The sequence below is a fragment of the Vicugna pacos genome, chromosome 3, assembly GCF_048564905.1.
Source record: "Vicugna pacos chromosome 3, VicPac4, whole genome shotgun sequence".
In the NCBI taxonomy this organism is placed as follows: Eukaryota; Metazoa; Chordata; class Mammalia; order Artiodactyla; family Camelidae; genus Vicugna; species Vicugna pacos.
Window position 1 is genome coordinate 16,725,886 of NC_132989.1, and position 19,204 is coordinate 16,745,089.

Genomic DNA, 19,204 nt, shown 5'->3' on the forward strand with positions numbered 1-19,204 from the left:
CTGTTGAGGCTTCCACCAGACACTAGATAAATCAAGGGAAACTCATGAAACAGAATTTCCTCTCTTCTCGTGCTTCCAAGAAATTCTCTTTCATAAAGACAAGCAGTGAGAGTCTCAGTGAATTTGGGCACGAGCAAATTGTGCAAATAAAAGTGTCTGTATTTTCTGTCCTGTACTCTGGTGTGGAGACAGCAAAGCATGAAGTCAGACATCTGACAGTGATGTAGCATGGTGCTGCACTGCGTTTCTGTAGCTCACTCTGTTTACTTGACTGAAAAGGAGATATAGGAGACTGGAGAAAGAACCTAAAAATAACTGTTGTTGTGTAACCAAAATATCCTGACCCCTAATTTGTCTGGGTGAACGAACGAGCCCCAACCTACTCACACTGGAAGGTCACATTCCTGCCAAATACTCCCTGTGCCCTCCGCATCCTCTGCTTCAGTAGTTCTCTGAAAGCCCCCAAGGGGGTTAGTATGTGAGTTCAAGAATCAGCGCGGCAGCCTCCAGTCTTTGCTTCCCAGGACCAGGCCTTCCTCAGGGCCAGTAGACATGCAGACCCCGCTGCTTCCGGATGCCCCGCGCACATGGTCTCCTGTGCTTCTACACTCTGCACAAGCCCCGGTCTCCTCCACGCACAGGAGCTGACCAGTTCACCCTGCCCACGGATGCCCTCCCTCCTTGTCAGGCAGGCGTGCTTGGCAAGGTGAGGAAAAGTCACTCTCAGCTCCATCTTTTGAGGAAGGAGAAAGTTCTTTCCCTTTACGTAAAGCTTTTTGAGTGAGATGAGAATAATTCTCTGCCTTCTTTCGAGTTGTCCAAGCAGGACTGCTTGGGCCCCCGTGTGTCATGGTGGTGAGTAGCAGGGCTCTCAGTGTCCACACAGAGCACAGCACGTCCAACGCCCGCCAGTGTGATGGGTCAAGATGATCCGAGCACCAGCGCCACAGTCTGCTGAAAACATTGTTTTCATCCATTCTCCTTTTTTTCCCCTCTATTTTCTGTTATTTATCTCTGCCATAAATTTGTGTGTCTGTGTGTGTGTGTGTGTGTGTGTATATATATACACAAAATACATATATTTTGACATATAGTCAGTTTACAATGCTGTGTCAATTTCTGGTGTACAGCATAATCCTTCAGTCATACATGAACATACGTATATTCATTTTCATATTCTTTTTCACCATAAATTACTACAAGATACTGAATATAGTTCCCTGTGCTATACAGTACAAACTTATTGTTTATCTATTTTATGTATAGCAGTTAGTATCTGCAAATCTCGAACTCCCAGTTTATTCCTTCCCATCCCCTTTCTCTGCCATAAATATTGTTGTAAAATGGGAGGATATTGTGAGAGATGAAGACATTGCATGTGTCGACTGAAATAAATGCACAGCCTAAAAATTGGGAGGTATGTTTTATTTGGCGGGCATTTCTGAGGACTCGAGCCCCTTCGAGCCCAGGATGACAGACAGCCTCTCATCTCTCTGAGGGACTGCTCCAAAGAGGTAGGGGAGGAGCTAGGATATATAGGAGTTTTACAGCAAAGACCAGGAAGTTGGAACATTAAAAGATTACTTGTTAAATAAAGAAAACCAGGCATCTCAAGTCAGAATTTAGTGCTTTTCTATGTGTGGGAGGAAACAAACATTTGAGCTCATTGAATTTATTCCTTTGACCAGCACCTAGCTATCTAGGGCCAGTATCCTGTCCTTTCTTATTCTGAGTGCCCTCAGGGTGCACCATTGAGAGAGGCTGCAGAGGCCGGGCTGCAGGTTTGTCCTCACTAGAGGGTGGCAGCAGCCACGGATGACTTGATGGTTTCAGCATTCTTTATTTACTGATATGGTTTGCAGAATTTTTCATTCACACATGAAATGAGATCCCTCAGATTTTGGGCATGTTGTGATTCACTGGATGAAATTTAAAAATTATCTGACAAGACCAAGGACATTTAGGAGAAAGGACACGAAACTCCATTTCTCCAGACCCTTGTGCCCTCATCATCCTGTGTAAGGTCTCTCCCAGGAACAAGAGAAGAGATTAATATTCATTCTATCTGTTGATTCAGGTGGTAAAAGGCCTGGCTGTTATGACCTACAAAAGATCAACCACTAGCTTAGTTTATTCATGGTTATAAAGATCAACCCTGTGCATAAAATGTGCATCTCAAAGCTTGAAGCTCCAGCTGACTGCATAAGAAAAACCACTTTGTCCTTTCATTTGTATATTTTCTATAAATATCTAGCTTCGCTAATGCTCTTTAGGCCAGTTTTAACAGGTCACAGGACCTCCGGTTAAATAAAGAAATAATAAATAACCAACACCATTGATGTCTGCACTTTGCATTTGCCTAAGGGTCCTGATTCTACCATTTTGAAAATTAAACTTCCATGAGAGTTGAGTTTACAGATTTACTTGAGAGATGGATTGGAGTTTCGTTAAGAATTGAGAAATTTATTAGAAGGAGAACTAGATGCCGGGAAAAGAGAAGGAATTTGGACTTAGGTTTAAAAAAAGAGGTTTAATAGAGTTAAAATGTCTTGTAGTAACTTATGGTGAAAAAGAATATGAGACGAATGTATGTATGTTCCTCCATGACTGAAGTATTGTTCTGTACACCAGAAATTGACACAACATTGTAAACTGACTATACTTCAATAAAAATGTATTTTTAAAAATAGAATTAAAAAGAGGAAAACTGCTTTCTTGAAATTTCATTCCCCTCTCTGGGTTTGGTCCAGCCTTCCTTCCATCATCCCTGTTCAGAATCAAACCCTCTTGGTCCACAGCAGTGGTCTCCAGCTTGCAGGAAAGACCTTTCAGCTTGTAGCAGGAGCTAGAGCCAGAGACACATTAAGCTGGAGTGCCCCGGGGAGAGGCAGTGGGCAGACGCAAGAGATCTCCAGGATTTCCTGGCAGAATCTTGTTGTTCTTGGTGGGGAGAGAAAAACCCCATGAAACTCAAATTTCTTCATTGTGCATTTTTTTTCTAGCATGGAAGTGTTGGCAAGCTCCAGGCTCCCAATTTCACACTTCAGATCAAATATAAGAAAAAAATCAAATAGTAATAAAATGTAAATGCAGGAATTAATATTTAAAGAAAGTTGTCTCATAAATATGTGAGACAGAGCATGAAATCTATAAGTTCTACTTTTAGACAAAGCTTTTCTCTCTTCATTCCCTCTGCACCTGGCCTGCCAGAGGAAAATAAGGACTCAGCCATTTAAAGGATCTAAGAAATAATATGGGGATCTTGAGGTAGGAGGTATTAGGGAAATTGTTCAAAAATTGAGGGGCTGAAAGGAAAAGGTTGGTGCTTGAAAAGCTGTAATAAGAAGGGTTCAGCTCTGGGGGAGGAGATGACAGGACAGCTGGAACTCATAGAGATCCTTCCACCTGCCAGGCATGTGCCAAGGTTTTTACAAACATAATTCATTTAGACCTCATTTAGTAAGCAAAGGCAATGTTCACCCTGGCTTCGTAGACGAGGCACTGGAACTAAGAGAAGACATGGTTTCAAGGTCTCATCGTTAGAAAGAGGTCGAATCAAGACTGTAAGCCAGGAAGAAGTCAAACTGGTTATGGAAGAGAATGTGGTTTAGGGTGCTCTGAGCAGAGGAAGGCCACTTCCTGCTGGCAGTCCCCTTCTCAAGGCTTGGGGATTTTCTGAGTCAAAACCATGGGGTCCTTCCAGGCCTCGACTATCCCTTCCAGCCAAGTTGCTTCCACTGTAGTTGTATCAGCTTAGGGACGATTTGCCCAATGAACCAACTGGTCATAAGCACCTAATTCTCAAGAGCACTAGGCTTGGGGAGGGAGGAGGGACCCCTGAAAGTTGGGCACTTGGATCTCCTTCAAGTTTCCCCACACTCTTTCAGAGCCAGAGCCCTGAGGCCTTTCATCCCCACAGAAAATAAAACCCAAGCCTCTTCCATTTCTTCAAAGTGGAAGAGTTAATTGCTTCTTAGGAGTGGTCTTTGATATTTACCTCTTTCTCAGCCCCAGCTGCCAGTCCATCAGCAAGTCCTCACAGTGCCCTCTCTAAAATGTATTCATTTGACGTAGTCGAATTTTCTCCGTATCCACTGCCCCCACCCTTATCTAACCCCCATCATCTCTAGCCTAGGTGACCACAGCATCCTAACTACATCCACTTTTGCCCACCACAGATTCATTCCCCACAATACTTTATTCTTTTTTTTATTGAATTACAGTCAATTTACAATGTGTCAATTTCTGGTGTGCAGCATAGTGATTCATATATATCTATATGAATTCCCTTTCATATTCTTTTTCATTATAGGCCATTATAAGGTATTGAATGTAGTTCCCTGTGCTATACAGTAAGACTTTGTTGTTTATCTATTTTATATATAGTAGTTAGTATCTGGAAATCCCAAACTCCCAGTTTATCCCTCTCCACTGTCTTTTCCCCACTGGCAACTGTAAGTTTGTTTTCTATGTATGTGAGTCTGTCTCTGTTTTGTAAATAAGTTCTTTTGTGTCGTTTTTTTAGATTCCACATATGAGTGATCTCATATGGCATTTTTCTTTCTCTTTCTGGCTTACTTCACTTAGTATGACAATCTCCAGGTCCATCCATGTTGCTGCAAATGGCATTATTTTACTCTTTTTTTGGCTGAGCAGTATTTTATTGCATACATATACATACCGTAACTTCTTTATCCAGTCTTCTGTCGATGGACATTTAGGTTGTTTCCATGTCTTGGCTATTGTAAATAGTGCTGTTATGAACACTGGGGTGCAGGTGTCATTTTGAATTAATTTCCTCTGGATGTATGTCCAGGAGTGCATTTCCCATGATGCCTTAAACCAAGTTTAAACTCTTTGGTGATGCTTCATTGCATTTAAGAAAAACTCCAATTGCTTGATATTGGGCTGCAAGGTGCTGCGTAATTGATTCCTGCCCACCTTCTCAACTTCCCCTCATGCTTCTTTACCCCATGGTCACCATATCCAGCTGTTCTGACCTTCAGAAAAATTCCTCCTCCTTGGTTTTTCCTCTCCTCAGAACTCATCCTTCCATCAGAAACTCTCTTGCCTTTGCTCTTACAGGACTGGCCTGATCCTACTTCATCTCTCATACTTTCAGTGTCACCCCACAGTGAGTCATTCCCTCTCTCCCCACCTCCTGTCCTCATCTTCCTCTCAGTCGCTCATGGCTTCTTGGCACTTGTGAAGATGTGCTATTGTTTTAGCAGTTTGTTTTCTTGTTTTTTGGCCTCCCCACCCACTAGACTCTAAGCTCCACCAGGACCAGAACTAAGTCTGTTTTGTTCACTGCAGGATGTGTGTGCTTACTGGACCTCCTGGCTCACGTCCTCTACTCTGAGTGCTGTAAGTCATAAAACACTGTGAGTTCCTAAGCTCTGTAAAAATCGTGACAATTATGGTGCCTCCCACAGTGAAAACCATATGAAAATTAAAACTTGCACGTATACCAAAATTAAACTAGCTTATTTATAGTTTTTCTGATTACAAAATTTTGGAAAAGTTCATGGAAACAGAGCTTTTCCCATTTCTTTAGTGTCCTTGATTTGCTGGTCACCTAGGCCCACGTGCTGTCTGCCTTTGGGTAATATGCAATTGCCCGGGACCTGAAAGGAAAAACTGCTTCTTGTTTCAACATCAGAGCAAAGGTGGTCTTATCGCGTAAATCTGACTTAATAAATCTGTAATGGAGCAGTGGTCACTGTTCACATTACACCTCTTTTTCCACCGTTAAGAACAACAATTAATCTTTTGGCTTCTCTTCATGCTTTCTCATCCCACACAGCCTATCAGCTCCTTAGCTACTGACAAACTCTAATCCGGCAAATAAATTAACAGAGGGAAAACAGGGAGGAGAGAACTTGGTCGATTATGTGTTAGGAGGAAGAGGAGACAGATTCTTTCAAAAAAAACACACGCGTGGCACACAGTGTGCACAGGTGCCACACTAGGTGTGAGCATCGAACAAAAACTGAGTAGCGTGCCACGTTCATCCACACCTCTGGACCAGCATACATTTCCTTCCCTTTGTCTGAAAACACCTGCCCCCACCCTTCTCTGCAGTTCCTCCAGTAGTAGCTTCCTGGGCTCTCAAACTCAATTATTCTCCCCTCCTTTACATGCTTTCAGAGCTGCCCGTAGTTCTCCGTCGTAGCCTCAGTGTCTTTCATTTAAGTAATTATGTGGCCCCTCTTTCCTTTGAGATTATAAACTCCGCGAAGAGAATTTACATGTTACCTTATTCACAGCTACGTCTCTGGTACCTCGTACAGCACACAGGAGCAGCTAGCAATAAGTATCTGTTATATTAATGCATCAGTAAATGAATGGATGAACAGTATCCCTGACCTCACAGCGTGTACAGTCAAGTAGGAGAAAAAGACAAAAAAGTATTTACCATTCAACAACGTGAGTGTAGTAAAAAAAAAAAAGATGTGACAAGGGACAATGGGTCACTCAGTTCTAATGCGAATTTGATGCTAATCTGGTATCAGTGACGAGCCCCCTGAAGGAGATGTGAATGAAAAATACTGCTTGCCATATCAGTAAACAAAGGATTCTGTGGCCATCCAGTCACTGGCTACCTCTGACAGTGAGCAGAGGGAACTCAGGATGGAGACAAGTAGGCAGTCTGGCCTCTGCACCCACCCCCAATGGTGCACCGGAGGGAACTCAGGATGGGAAGAACAGGACACTGGCCCTAGATAGCTAAGGTGCTACCAGAGGAATGATTTCAGTGAGCCCAGGCTTTTCAACCTTCCCACACATAGAGAAGCACTTAATCCATTAACTTGTAATATCTGGTTTTCTTTAATTAACAGTAATCTTTTTGATGTTTTGATTACCTGGTCATTGTTGCAAAAACTCATATATATCCTGGCTTCTCCCCTGCCCCTTCAGAGCAGTCTCTTAGAGCTATCTGAAAGGCCACCTCCTGGGCTCGAGTCCTCAGAAAGTCCGCTGAATAAAACATGACTCTCAATTTTTAGGTTGTGCATATTTTTTCAGTCAACAGTTTTGATGGATAAATCTTGAAGGCTGAATAATCGGGTCAAAGGAGGGGCTTCCAGAGGACACAGGGTGAGCAAATGCAGAAGTGTCCACCTGTTATGTAGGGAGTCATCCAAGGGTGGTTGGCCCTAGGAGTACAGCATTCGGGGGGAGTTCTTTTAATACCCTTGCTTCCTGCTAATGATGATAAAGGACGTGCACTGAGGTCAGAATGATACCCTTACTCTCAATAACCTCAAGAAGATCCTGACTGCTTACATTTAATGTTCTCTGTAAATAGACAGTATGTTAATAACCTCTTGCAGAGTAGACAGGGAATAAACAACAGCCACTTCTGACTCTAATCCCTCACTTTTTGCCCCCTTTTGGGGGGGAAGTCAGGACATTGGCCTACCTCTGATATAAACATCTCCAGAATTCCTCGTAGTCTGCTGGTGGCTGGTCTGCTGTTATAACAGCAAGTTCTTAGAATAATCCGGAGTGGTCTGAGTGTTCCGTAAACACCCACAGTTCATAGTGCTATGCCTACCCCTGGTTATTAAAAATTATATTGATATTAGTCAACATTATTTATTTATTACATGCTGGCTCTTTGCACACATGATCTTTGATCAGTTCAAAGAAACTGAGGCACAGAGAAATTCAGCAACTTGCCCAAGGTCACTCAGAAAAAATAAAAATGGTAAAGCATGGCCTCAATCCAGGTAGCCTGTCTCCAGAGCCCACACTTTGTAGCTTCCTCCCATTATGCTGTGGTTTCTCCTGAAAATTTAATGTGGCTTTTGGAGCCAAAACCCTGTACTTTTTCAGACATCTCATAGAATTCAGGAGTCAGATTTGGAGAGGTCCCAGGAAAGGTGAACAATCTAGTCACTATTAGCCTTTCTAGAGAAGATACTCTTAGACCAAAATCAGAGTTTCCCAAAGACTACCAGCAACATGCTAGATGACTCTGAATATGCATGGGCAAATGTTTCCACTTTAATAGCTATAGATTTTTTTTCGCCTCTTTTATTTATTATTTTTTTTCTTTTTATTGAAGTACAGTCAATTACAATGCGTTGATTTCTGGGGTACAGCACAATGTCCCAGTCATGCATACACACACCTGTATTTGTTTTCATGTGTTTTAGGCTTTATAGGTATGTATTAGATATGTATTATGTTAATATGTATGTATGCTAAAAAGATAATTACTGCAACTATTTACTCTTAATTTCTAGGAATATTGAAAATATTTCTCTCGACGAATATTCTCTGGACAAATAATGTCCTAGTAATAACTTTTATAGCTGTGATTTGATGCAGAAGTTGTTGATATTCTATTTAATTGCTGGTTTGTTCACTCAACAAATATTTATTGAGCATCTAAGATGGGTCAGGTACAGTTCACAAATAAGCATTCCTGCCCTTTCATAGCTTACATTCTAGTGGGGAGAAACATAAAAATTTCAAGCACAAGTAAATAACCTGGTTTATGAGAAGACAAGAGATACTATGGAAAAATAGAGCATGGTAAGAGAGGAAATGGAAATAGATGGAATGAAATTTTAAATATTATTTTTTTAACTAAAAATTATTATAGATAAATTTGAAGTCTCTGTTTAACTAAAAAAGAAAGAGAAAAGTATTGTTCTGCATGAAGTTCCTTTCTCTGGGAACATTCTCTTTACCAAGCCTAATTTCATTAATGTTCTACTGCAAATAAAGTAAATACAAAGAAATGCCACATAATTAAATATCTAAAGAAAACTATTATTAAATAATGGTGACAGTGCTGCAGAGATATGGCAAAGAAAAGGAAGAGTACTATTTGAACGGTTAAATTAGGGAGTTGTTTAAAGAGAGAACACCAAACACTTTTCTCTCCTCCAGTTGACTCTGTCTGTGTTGACAGGAGGAGAGAAAACTAGAACCACTCACCCCAGCCAAGTCCGCTCAGGATGAAACGCTTCCTCTCAAGGCCCGTGAGGAGGATTCTGTCACCTATAGCTTTTCCTCTCTGCTTGGTTACATGACCATTTTTGTGAAGACAGCAGAAGATGAAATACAGAGAACGCAAAAGAAGCTAGACTATCACCGCCCATTCCTTTATGTTACACGACTACACCTACATGACGCTGACGTGGAGATGCGTGTAGACTGTGTGATTGTTCAGATGCTGGTGGGAGGCAGGGGCACTAGGCACACAGAGCAGGATGCAGGCGTCCCCTGGGAGAGGACTCAACGCCAAGGGCTGAGGATGAGTTGCAACCCCTTTCTTTGACCAGTTCTATTAGAATGAGGCCTTGGCATCAAGTGTGAGCCCATGCAGGAAAAAGTCCTCTCACATTTTCATGGTAATGACTTAAGAATGTGTAACACAATCACAGCTAACATTTATTGAACACTTACTATGTGCTGGACACTGTGCTAATGCTCTGCTTGCATCATCCTATTTCATCGTATTTGATTTTCACAATGACTCTGTGAGGTTCTCTGATTCTTTCCATTTCACAGAGAAAAAAACATAGCTTCAGGGAAGTTAATTAACATGTCCCCAGTTATACCTGGAGCAAATCAAGCTCAGGCTGTCTGACTCTGAACTCTGTACTTACCCTATTTGAATCTGTAAATAACCCAATGGGTTGAGAAGAATGAGGATCTTGGGTCCATGAAGGAGTGGCAGAAAATGTAATGGTCAGGAGAGCAAATGCTGATGTTCAAAGCATCAGAATTTTAATTCTGGCTCTGCCATGTTTAAGCTATGTGGACTTGAGAAATTTATTTAATTCCTTTAAGACTTACAACATATGCAATTATCACATTTTAGAGAAACTTTAATCTCTCAGGGCCTCGCTGTCTTTGTCATCATTGTCATTGCCATCATCACCATCACTATCACCATCATCATAGCTATCATGTCTTAAGTGGTTTCTCACCTGAATTTTTTCCTGTGTCTGAAATTGCCATGCTGTTCCTTTAGTCCCTAGGATTAAGAAGTGGCTACAATGTACTATCACCACTACTAATAATAGTAGTTAAGAGTAAACATTTATTGTATGCTAACTGCATGCCAAGTGCTTTTAATGCATTATCTCATTCGATCTTTACAACGACTGCCTGAGATAAACACTATTGTCATTTATAATTTATAGTCAGAAACAGAGCTTATCAAGAACTCAATACTGCTGGTTTCACATCCTTTTTTCCTACCTACCATCCTGACTACCAGCTGGCTTGGGGTCTCCTACAGGCCATTCATGAAATGGCATAGAATTTCCTGCAGAAAACTGAACACTCCGGGAGTTTGACACTAGAAAGATTTGGAACTCAAGGAATTTCTCTTTCCTCTGTTCCAGCTTCCTTTTCCACAGAGGAGTGCCAAACAACTCTAGTCTTCTTCAGAGCGGGAGCTGGAAAAGCAGTAAGTAAAACCAAGTGACTCACCTGAGAAAAACAAGCACAGAGTAGAGCCAAGGAATCAGACTGACTCTCTTTATTGTGAAGTCCAGCTACTCATTTCCCTTGTTAACAACCTTGTGTGGCACTGAGTAAAAGATGCTATAAAGGACAAACATAAATGGAGTGATAATAATCTATTACACGACATAACTTTCTCCATATTTGTTATTAGTTTTTCTGATTGCAAATTTAATACATTGTATTGGGAAACCATAGAAAATGAACACAATAGTTAATGTTCTGTTAATGTTCTGTATGGTTCAGTCTAGATTTTGATTAAATTGGAATTATTCTCTTCCCATGGCTACGGACCCATGCCCCATTTTTTAAAGACCTGGAGTCCAGAGTGGGAGAGACCAAGAGCATCTCAGAGGGCAGCGGCACAAATTCACTCCCCTCCAGCCCCTGCAGCTCTTTTCACCCATCTCCCCTCCCCCTTAGTCTGGTCGCTTACCATTGGTCGTTGCCGTGACAACCAGCAGCTGCCTGGGCAGGCAGCCTCTACCGCAGCAGGGGTGGGGCTTTGGGGGAGGGGGCAGGAGAGGAGGAGCCAGAGGAGGTGTCTGCTGCAAGTTCCTGGCTGCTTCTGAGCTCACCCCATCCTCCGAGAGGGAGGAGGCCAAGTGGTGATGGTGCTGCTTCTGCTGCCTCGGCTGCTGATACTCTAGTGGGTCTGGAAGGGTGGTTCCTCTTCGCACCATCGCCAACCAGAGAGGGAGAGGAAAAAAAATCCCGGCAGCCGCTGCTGATGTTGGGTTCGGAGGCTGCATCCGACTCGGTCGCAAGGAAAATGGATTCAGTTCGCATCTCTCCCTCCTTTCAACAGCTTCTCCGGGTCTCAGCATGGTAAGTAGCAGAGAGCGGGTTTATCCTCTCGGTTTAGCTGACGGTTAAATGACCTGTGTGTGCATTTGTGGCCTGCACGTGAACAATGACTCCCTCAGAGGAGAGGAAGATGTGGAGACAGTGATGGGGATGAGAGAGAGGAAGGTTGCCAGCAGGAGAGAAGTAAGAAGGCATCTGCTTGTGTTGTTTTTAAAAAAATGGTGTTCTGGCTTTATCTCGAACTGGCTCAGAATGCAGACGGAGCCCTTGGGTTCCTTTCCTTCCAAGCTTAGCAACAGAATCGGAGGATGGAAAAAGAGCTCACAAGAAATGGGTGTTATTGAAAGGGATCATTTCATTTGTAGCTCTCACATACAGGGTTGGGCCTTCCTCAGAAACACATTTGGTGCCCCCCTAAGCTTCTCGGCCTAATTATAAGGTGATTTTGCTTATTTCCTTCATTGCTGAGAAGCGGTGGCCCCAGAATTTAGCATTCCGTTTCATATTCTAACACACTCTTGTTGAGAAACCATTTGCCAGGTTGTGGTACACAGATTCAATGGTGAATATACAAATGAATACCCTGTGGATGTGCATATCATACATACCCTCATGTCACTTAGCACTGATAGTGCATTTATGAAACGTATTTATATGCAGAGTGTGCTTTGCAATCATTTTAATGGGTTATAAATGTCCTTGCATGCTTAGAGGTAATTGCATATTTTTGAAACTATTCTTCTGGTTTATATTATTATTCATTGGCTTCATCTGGATTAATGCGAGATTTATTCTTGTTATTGTCCCTTAGTTTCATTGTGACCAATTAGAACAATCTGTACCATAGCTCTAGATGTGAATTCATAGCCTGCCTCTTTTCTTTATTTTTAATTGGATTTGTGGGGGGTTGATTTGAGAGCCCTGAATTTACAATGATAGGAAAGGGAGGTGCCTTGTGGTATCATTTTGTGTCCAGCATCTTGCCAAATAAATACTGAAACAAATCAGTTTTCTTGAAATTCTACCCCAGGCCTTTCTTGTTTGTGCCTTGTGTCCCAGGAAGCACAGAAGAGCTGGAAGGTGAAATGCATTCCTTTTATTTCATAGTGCTGCTGTTTGCTGTTCATTCCTTCAGTATCCAGGCACCATTTTACAGTTCCCGCAAATGTTGTATCATGGGTCTACCTCTTTAACCTAGGTGGTTAAGTAGGAAAGTGGGATTGTTTTGAAAATCTACATGTTCCCAAGTACCCTAGCCATCTCCAAATCAGCCTGCTTATACAATGAAGTGAAATCAAACAAGAGAGTGAGCAAAGCTCAGCGGGTGAATGTGTGGCTGGTAGGCGAAATGGGGGGCTATTGTAGTTTGCAAATGCTTAGTGGGATCTGCTTGACCTTTTACTGTGTCACACACGGCTTTAAGGCAGCTCAGTGTACGAAAGATGACTGAGGTGAGTAGGGTACGGGGCTCCATTACCTCCCAGGATAAGGGATTTCATTGAATTAAAGCCAGAAACATCCTTGCAGGTAAAACTGTTGGTAATACTACATTCATTGTGTGGACTGTTTGTATCCATCTCTCTCTTTAACAGTATCACTGTCAGTGCAAACACTTTTTACAATGTAAAATAACAGCATTTTTGTTTTCATCTTGCATTTTATCTTATCCCTGCTCCTGGAATATAGTTAATGTAATTGTATCTCTGCTGCTGGAATATAGTAAATAGAACCATATCTTTGCTGCTGGGATATAGAAAATGTGAAAATAATGCATTTGATTTTACACACTGCCCCTCTTCATTTATTTGAATCAGGTTTACAGTTTAATTTCTCTGAGAATAAATGTCCTGTTTGGTTTCTATAGGGGAAGGCTCTTCAGTGGGCTTAATGGGAGGAATGGAATTAATATGCTCATGGCATGTCATATATTACATAGATTCACAACTCTGTCAAGTCCTGCTACCGTGGACCTTATTGTAACAACTCCATAAAGTAGCGTAGGGGAAGAGGTACTGGGCTTGTATGTCATATCCAAAATTTTGTAACATGCTGTGTACTGAATCTTTAATGATAACTTTTGACTTGGACAAATTAAAATTTCAGATATATCTATAGTAAGCTTTAAGAAATTAAGAGATGTCATAGTTGGCCCTGTTTCATGCAATGGACACAGGTATCTTGGGCTTTGTTTTATTTCCTTTGTGTTGAGTTTTCATTAGGATGTGGTTTTATAGGTAAGGTTGGTACAGTTTGAGCAGAGGCAAATCACTAAGTCATGGGCATAGAGATGACTATGAGTAGCATGTTTCAGCTGTGTGGTCAGACCCTGATGGGAATACGGGTCTGGTTTTTGATTCTACAACTTGAGACAATTATATGACCTTTGCTGATGGCCCACAGAAAGTGAACTATGTTTAAAGGACTACAAGTTGAACTCTCTAAGAAGAGATAGATAAACCAGGATCATTTCACTTGAAGAAGAAAAAACTGAGAAATGACAATCATTTGCTTCAAAGAGCTGAGGATTTTACATAGGGCATTGCTTCTTGCTATTTTGGGGACCTAGAATAGGGTCAGTGGGCTTCAACTTCATTAGAAAGAATGAAGATTAGAAATACAAAATGAAGAACTTTCTGGGAGCAAATTTGAATTGTCAACTGTGTAACCAGATAAGGCAGTGCATCTTTTTTTCATCAAAACCTGTAAAAGTATGCCGTAAACATGCATTTATTTGGGATGGACTGGATTCTTTCTTAAGAACTTCTGTGGCTTTTTCTAGAGTAGACTGTCCATGTAAGAGTGTGCTTTAGTTGTTTAACATTCGGTGCTTCTAGACCTGGGACAGTAAGACTCCATTTTATAATGAGCTTCTAAATTACAGAATCTGGGTATTTTTAAAGAAATCAATTGACCATCTGCTTAGAGGAATATATATGTTGTCAGGATGCAGGGAATTGAACATTTTCCTCTTCGTAAGAATCCTTTCTCAGCAACTTTAAGGAATTTGATACCTAATAACCATATTAAAATTATTGCCTTTTGTGTGGCTAATTTTGAAAACTGAAATGAGGCTTAGTGGGGTCTAGATACAAAATAATACAAGAGCCATCACTTTGATGTCAGAAAAAAGCAAAATATGTGCGCGATACATACGTATTATTTAAATGTGCTGTTTAACAACAAACACATTTACTTATCTTTTTCTCAAATGCTATCTTGAAAATGTCATTCTTGTTGGCATATTAAATATTTTGACTGGTATTTAAACTTTAGGAAAACTTGTTTTAGTTGGAATGAACCACACTTCGTGGTAGGATGTTCCTTATTTCTTCAAGTGACCTCATAACATATTTCAATTTTATATACATGCTTCTCAAGTCCATCAGGGTGGTTGGAAAATATCTAGAGTGTCAAAACTGTTTACATTTCTCATAGATTCATAAAAACATTGTTGCTTTGTTTTCCATGGTTGGAACCTAAAAGAAAACCAGATTTATCTTGGAAGTTTCAACTTAAATTACTCAATTGGTTTTTACTAAAATAAACTAGATTTATACTTGGTGTCACTCTGAGAGGTCAGTTACAGTTCCCTGTATTTGCACATCCCAACTGTTATTCTACCAAGTGAAAATGAGTTTCAAACATGGTGAATTAATAATTGAAAAACACCTATTTGTAGACCTCTTATATGACCAGCACAGTGTGCGTATGCTAGCAACGTAGAATTTCCTTGGTGGGGAGGATACAGGATATACACTCGTGAAATACTTAATGACTAGAACAATATGGTTCTAATCTGCACCATCATTATACCTTACCTTGGTATAATCTTTTGTGGGTCTCCAAGTCATTTTACATTCTTTATTTTTCATCTTATATTCCCCCAAATTCTATCATGCCAGTAAAGCTAGTATCATCATAATGATTTTAAATAAGTGGAAAGAGTCTCAGAGAGGTTAGCCTTGTCCGAGTTTGGGACTGGTAAATAGTCTAACTGAGCCCGAATTTCACATCTCATTAACCCAAATCTGCCATACTAGAAAAGTTATCAAATTATCTTGTTGATTTGAATTTTAAAATAGTAATATATAGTAAATCTGCATTAAATGTAGCACATCTTTAATTGGATTTTTATTTGAATATTTCAAGTGCCATGATGTGTTCTTTGGTCATATTGAATTGCCAAATAGACTAAGTGTATTCTTTAGATGTCAGACAAAAAAAAGGTAGACACAAAAATTATTTTGGGAAAATTTGGAATTCATGATATTTCACAAAAGTGTAAAGACATTTATCTGGGGAAAATCAAAACCTTCTTGGACTGATGTGCACTAATTTTATGGCTAAGTATTTCTATTTTTAATGACATACAAGTTGGGAAGTAACACAATTTTTTTTCTGTGGTTAGGACCAAATTAATTCCTTTAGGTCCTAGACCTTGAAAAAAGTTAGCCATACCTCCTACCAGTATGTCCTAAGCATCCTTCTACCTACATGTTCTTAAAAATTTAAATGATATCAAATCATAAATAAGTATACATCAGTTCAACAACTTTCTGATATTCTCCTTGGACACATACTTTTATACTTTTTTGAAATATCGAGAATCAAATACTTTTCTCCAAAATATTCTAACTGTTTGGTGTCTCCCTTTCTTTACTGACACTGTAGGCATGTACCTTGTCTGACTGATAATTCAGTGCTGGCCAAAGAGCAAATCATGCCATCTGAACTATTATTCCACATTTGTGAAATGTCCTTTATAAATAATTAGCCTGCAGTGCAAGTGAGATCCATCAAACATTTTTTACTTTAAATCAATATTCACCAGTACAATTAAATTTTCTTTTAATGGCTTTGTTTTTTACATTGAAAAAAAATATATCCTCATTGTGAGGGGAGAAAAAAGTGCAGAAATGTATAAAAAGCAAATCACCCAGAAACCTACCATCAAGAAATCGTTACTGTTAGCACTTTGGAATATTTCTGTCTAGATTTTTTTCCCTATATGCCAGTATAAACAACTCAGATGTACAGTTTCATAAATGGGCCCATACTCTAAGCATTGTTTTATAGTTCTTTTACTTTATGTAAGGTGGCCATCTTCCCATGTTAATGCAATATGCCTCTGCTAAATTTTTAATCTCAGGGTGCATTTTTCTTGATGATTCAAGATATTTTTTCCTCACTTTGGGGTCTTTACACTTTGCTTTAAAATACTTCTCATGATACAGGTAGATCTTGCTTGATTTACAGCAGCTGTGAGTCAAGCATTATTTCCAGGAAATATGAGATCTGTAATTCTGAGCTGCCTCTCCGTCTCACAATGGGCATTAAATTAACCTTGGTCATCCCTTGTCTGCTGATAATGAATGAGTTTTAAGCCCAAGTCAGTGTTTGAGTCACTAGGACTTTCACCAGGTGCACGTAAAGTGGAAATTTAAAAAATGAAACCAAACCAAATCTCTTCCAGATTCATGTTATTTTTCCTCAGTACAGTAGTGGCATCCTGTAGTCTTAACCTCTGTGACAACTTGAATCCTTCATGAAAACATTTAAACAACATACATTAACTGTCATATCACTCCTCAGACTAAACTGAGATACATTTTTGGCATCGGTGTATTTCTTAACCCTGTAGATAGTTTTTAAATGAAAGACCAGTCATCTGACTCTTCCCCTTTTAAAATGTGAATGGCTGGATTCTTCTTACACTTTAAGTTTGAGCTTTGAATATAACTCCTTGGAGAGGTTTCCTTAAGTACATCTCCACTATTACTCTCTGGACCCTCTGTGTTTCCTTTGTAGCATTTGTTGAAGTTGTGATTATAAAGCTGTTTATTTGCTTACTTGATTTCCCCTACCCTTCGCCAGATGGTAAGCTCTCTGAGGGCAGAAAATGAAACTGTTAATTAATACTGGTTGCCTTGGTGCAACATATGTGCTCAATAAAGTCTGGTTGAACGAGCGAATAAATGGATGGCCCCCTGAAGGACCTCTGGCCTCCGACTGTAGAAGGGCTTTCCACTAGGTGTTCTTTACACTGTGACTCTCATCCTTTTATTTTGCCTGTAAAAACAAAATGGATTGTATTCATATAGGTGATATTCTCGGGATTTTAAAATTTTGACAAAAGAAAAGCGAATTCTTAAAGGTAACAAATCACAGCATTTAACAATCCATCGTTAAAAATTGTTCACTATGTGCTATGACATAAATAAGAAGCTATGAACATTTCTGTGGCTCCACTGATTCCCTTTCAAAACTGAATTGCAAGTCAGAAATAATGACACTATTAAGGGAGTACCTTTGTTTTCACTGTAATTTATTAAACTAAGTTAGTAATTTAATTATCTTTTTTTAATTGAAGTAGTCAGTTACAGTGCATCAATCTCTGGTGTACAGCATAGTGCCCCAGTCATGCATATATATATATACATGTATTTGTTTTCATATTCTTTTTCATTAAAAGTTATTACAAGGCACCGAATATAATTCCCTGTGCTACAGTGAAGAAATTTGGTTTTTTTAATCTATTTTTATATATAGTGGTAACATTTGCAAATCTCAAACTCCCAAATTTATCCCTTCCCACCCGCTTTCCCCCAGTAACCATAAGATTGTTTATTATGTCTGCGAGTCTGTTTCTGTTTTACAGATGTGTTCATTAGTGTCCTCCTTTTTCCTTTTTTTTAGATCCCACATATGAATGATATATGGTATTTTTCTTTCTCTTTCTGGCTTACTTCACTTAGAATGATGATCTCTAAGTCCATCCATGTTGCTGCAGATGGCATTATTTTATTCTTTTTAGCATCAAATTATATGATACACACTCAAAGCTATTTTGCTTTCTAGAAATACACTCTGCTAAATTCTGTCATAGACAAATCATTCCTTCATACCTGTATCCCAAAATTAGGATGAAACAGAAACAGAGGCGATAATGATACTCAAAAGATAAATTAAGGCAAAAATCTTGCTTTCATGAAAGCTTTGAAATCAAAATGTGAAGAGTGACCTGGAGCAGAGGGGTCTGCTTGGCAAACACAGAGAAGTGTCTTCAAGTTGCTGGTAGCAGCCATCTCTAGAGGTGCCTGACCTGCTGATGCACTGAAATTTCAGTATGGGGAAAAAGTCTTCGTTCCCTTTCTTTATTTGGCATCTAAATCAAGATCATTTACCACAGGGCTTGAAATTCTGGAGTCAACTGAAGTTAAAATATAGATAGAAAACCAAATCTGACTAAGCTTAGTTAACACTGTTTCATCAGAAAAAAATTCATTGGTATTATTTTCAGGAAGGAAATTTTGCTGAAATCATTATGACTCTAAAAAAGCCTTGTGAGCATGTGCTGAAGAAAAGAGCGTGATATCTTCATCATGCCTTCTGGTCCAAACTGGAAATGTTCCCCTGGAAAGTGTGACCCAGTATAACCACAATGAAAATGTAAACCAAGCGTTTCTCACTCACGTTCCTCCTTCTGGTGCAACATTTCGTGGAGAGAGGTGCCTTCCAAAAGTAAGCTGAGCTCTTACTCCGTACTCCTAACTGATCCATATTTAAGGGCCTTAAACTATTCGTAGATCAGATGTACCTAATTTGAACATATTTTCCAAAACAAAAATTGTTTTTTAAATGCAAGAATACTGATGAAAACAGCTAGACAGAACATTTTAAGTGAGTACCATTCTGTAAAGTCTAGGATATCGTGTCATTCTACCAGTAAGCCATTAAAGCCATTGAAAGAATTGCAAGACACTAATTTTTTTTTTATAACAATAGCCAATCTAGAGAGTTGAAATCATACTTTGAAGTCGTATGATAAGCCACAGACAATAATTCTGCTAATTGACGGTGGTAAGAGAGAGAGAGGGACTTAGGTGTTTTGAAGATATTATAG

The 19,204-nt window shown here is 39.7% G+C and overlaps 1 protein-coding gene across 9 annotated transcripts in view; it reads left to right on the top strand.

Annotated features, from left to right (window-relative positions):
* JAKMIP2 (janus kinase and microtubule interacting protein 2) overlaps positions 1-19,204 on the top strand; it is a 187,104-nt gene that overhangs the window by 15,784 nt on the left and 152,116 nt on the right. For 7 of the 9 annotated variants that reach the window (XR_012067287.1, XR_012067286.1, XR_012067288.1 and 4 more), the window contains exon 1: positions 11,032-11,322. The gene's annotated coding sequence lies outside the window, so the exon portion shown is untranslated. Of the gene's footprint in view, positions 1-10,373; positions 10,439-11,031; positions 11,323-19,204 lie in introns of those variants that run through there. The other 2 variants (XR_012067290.1, XR_012067291.1) reach the window with 1 other exon arrangement.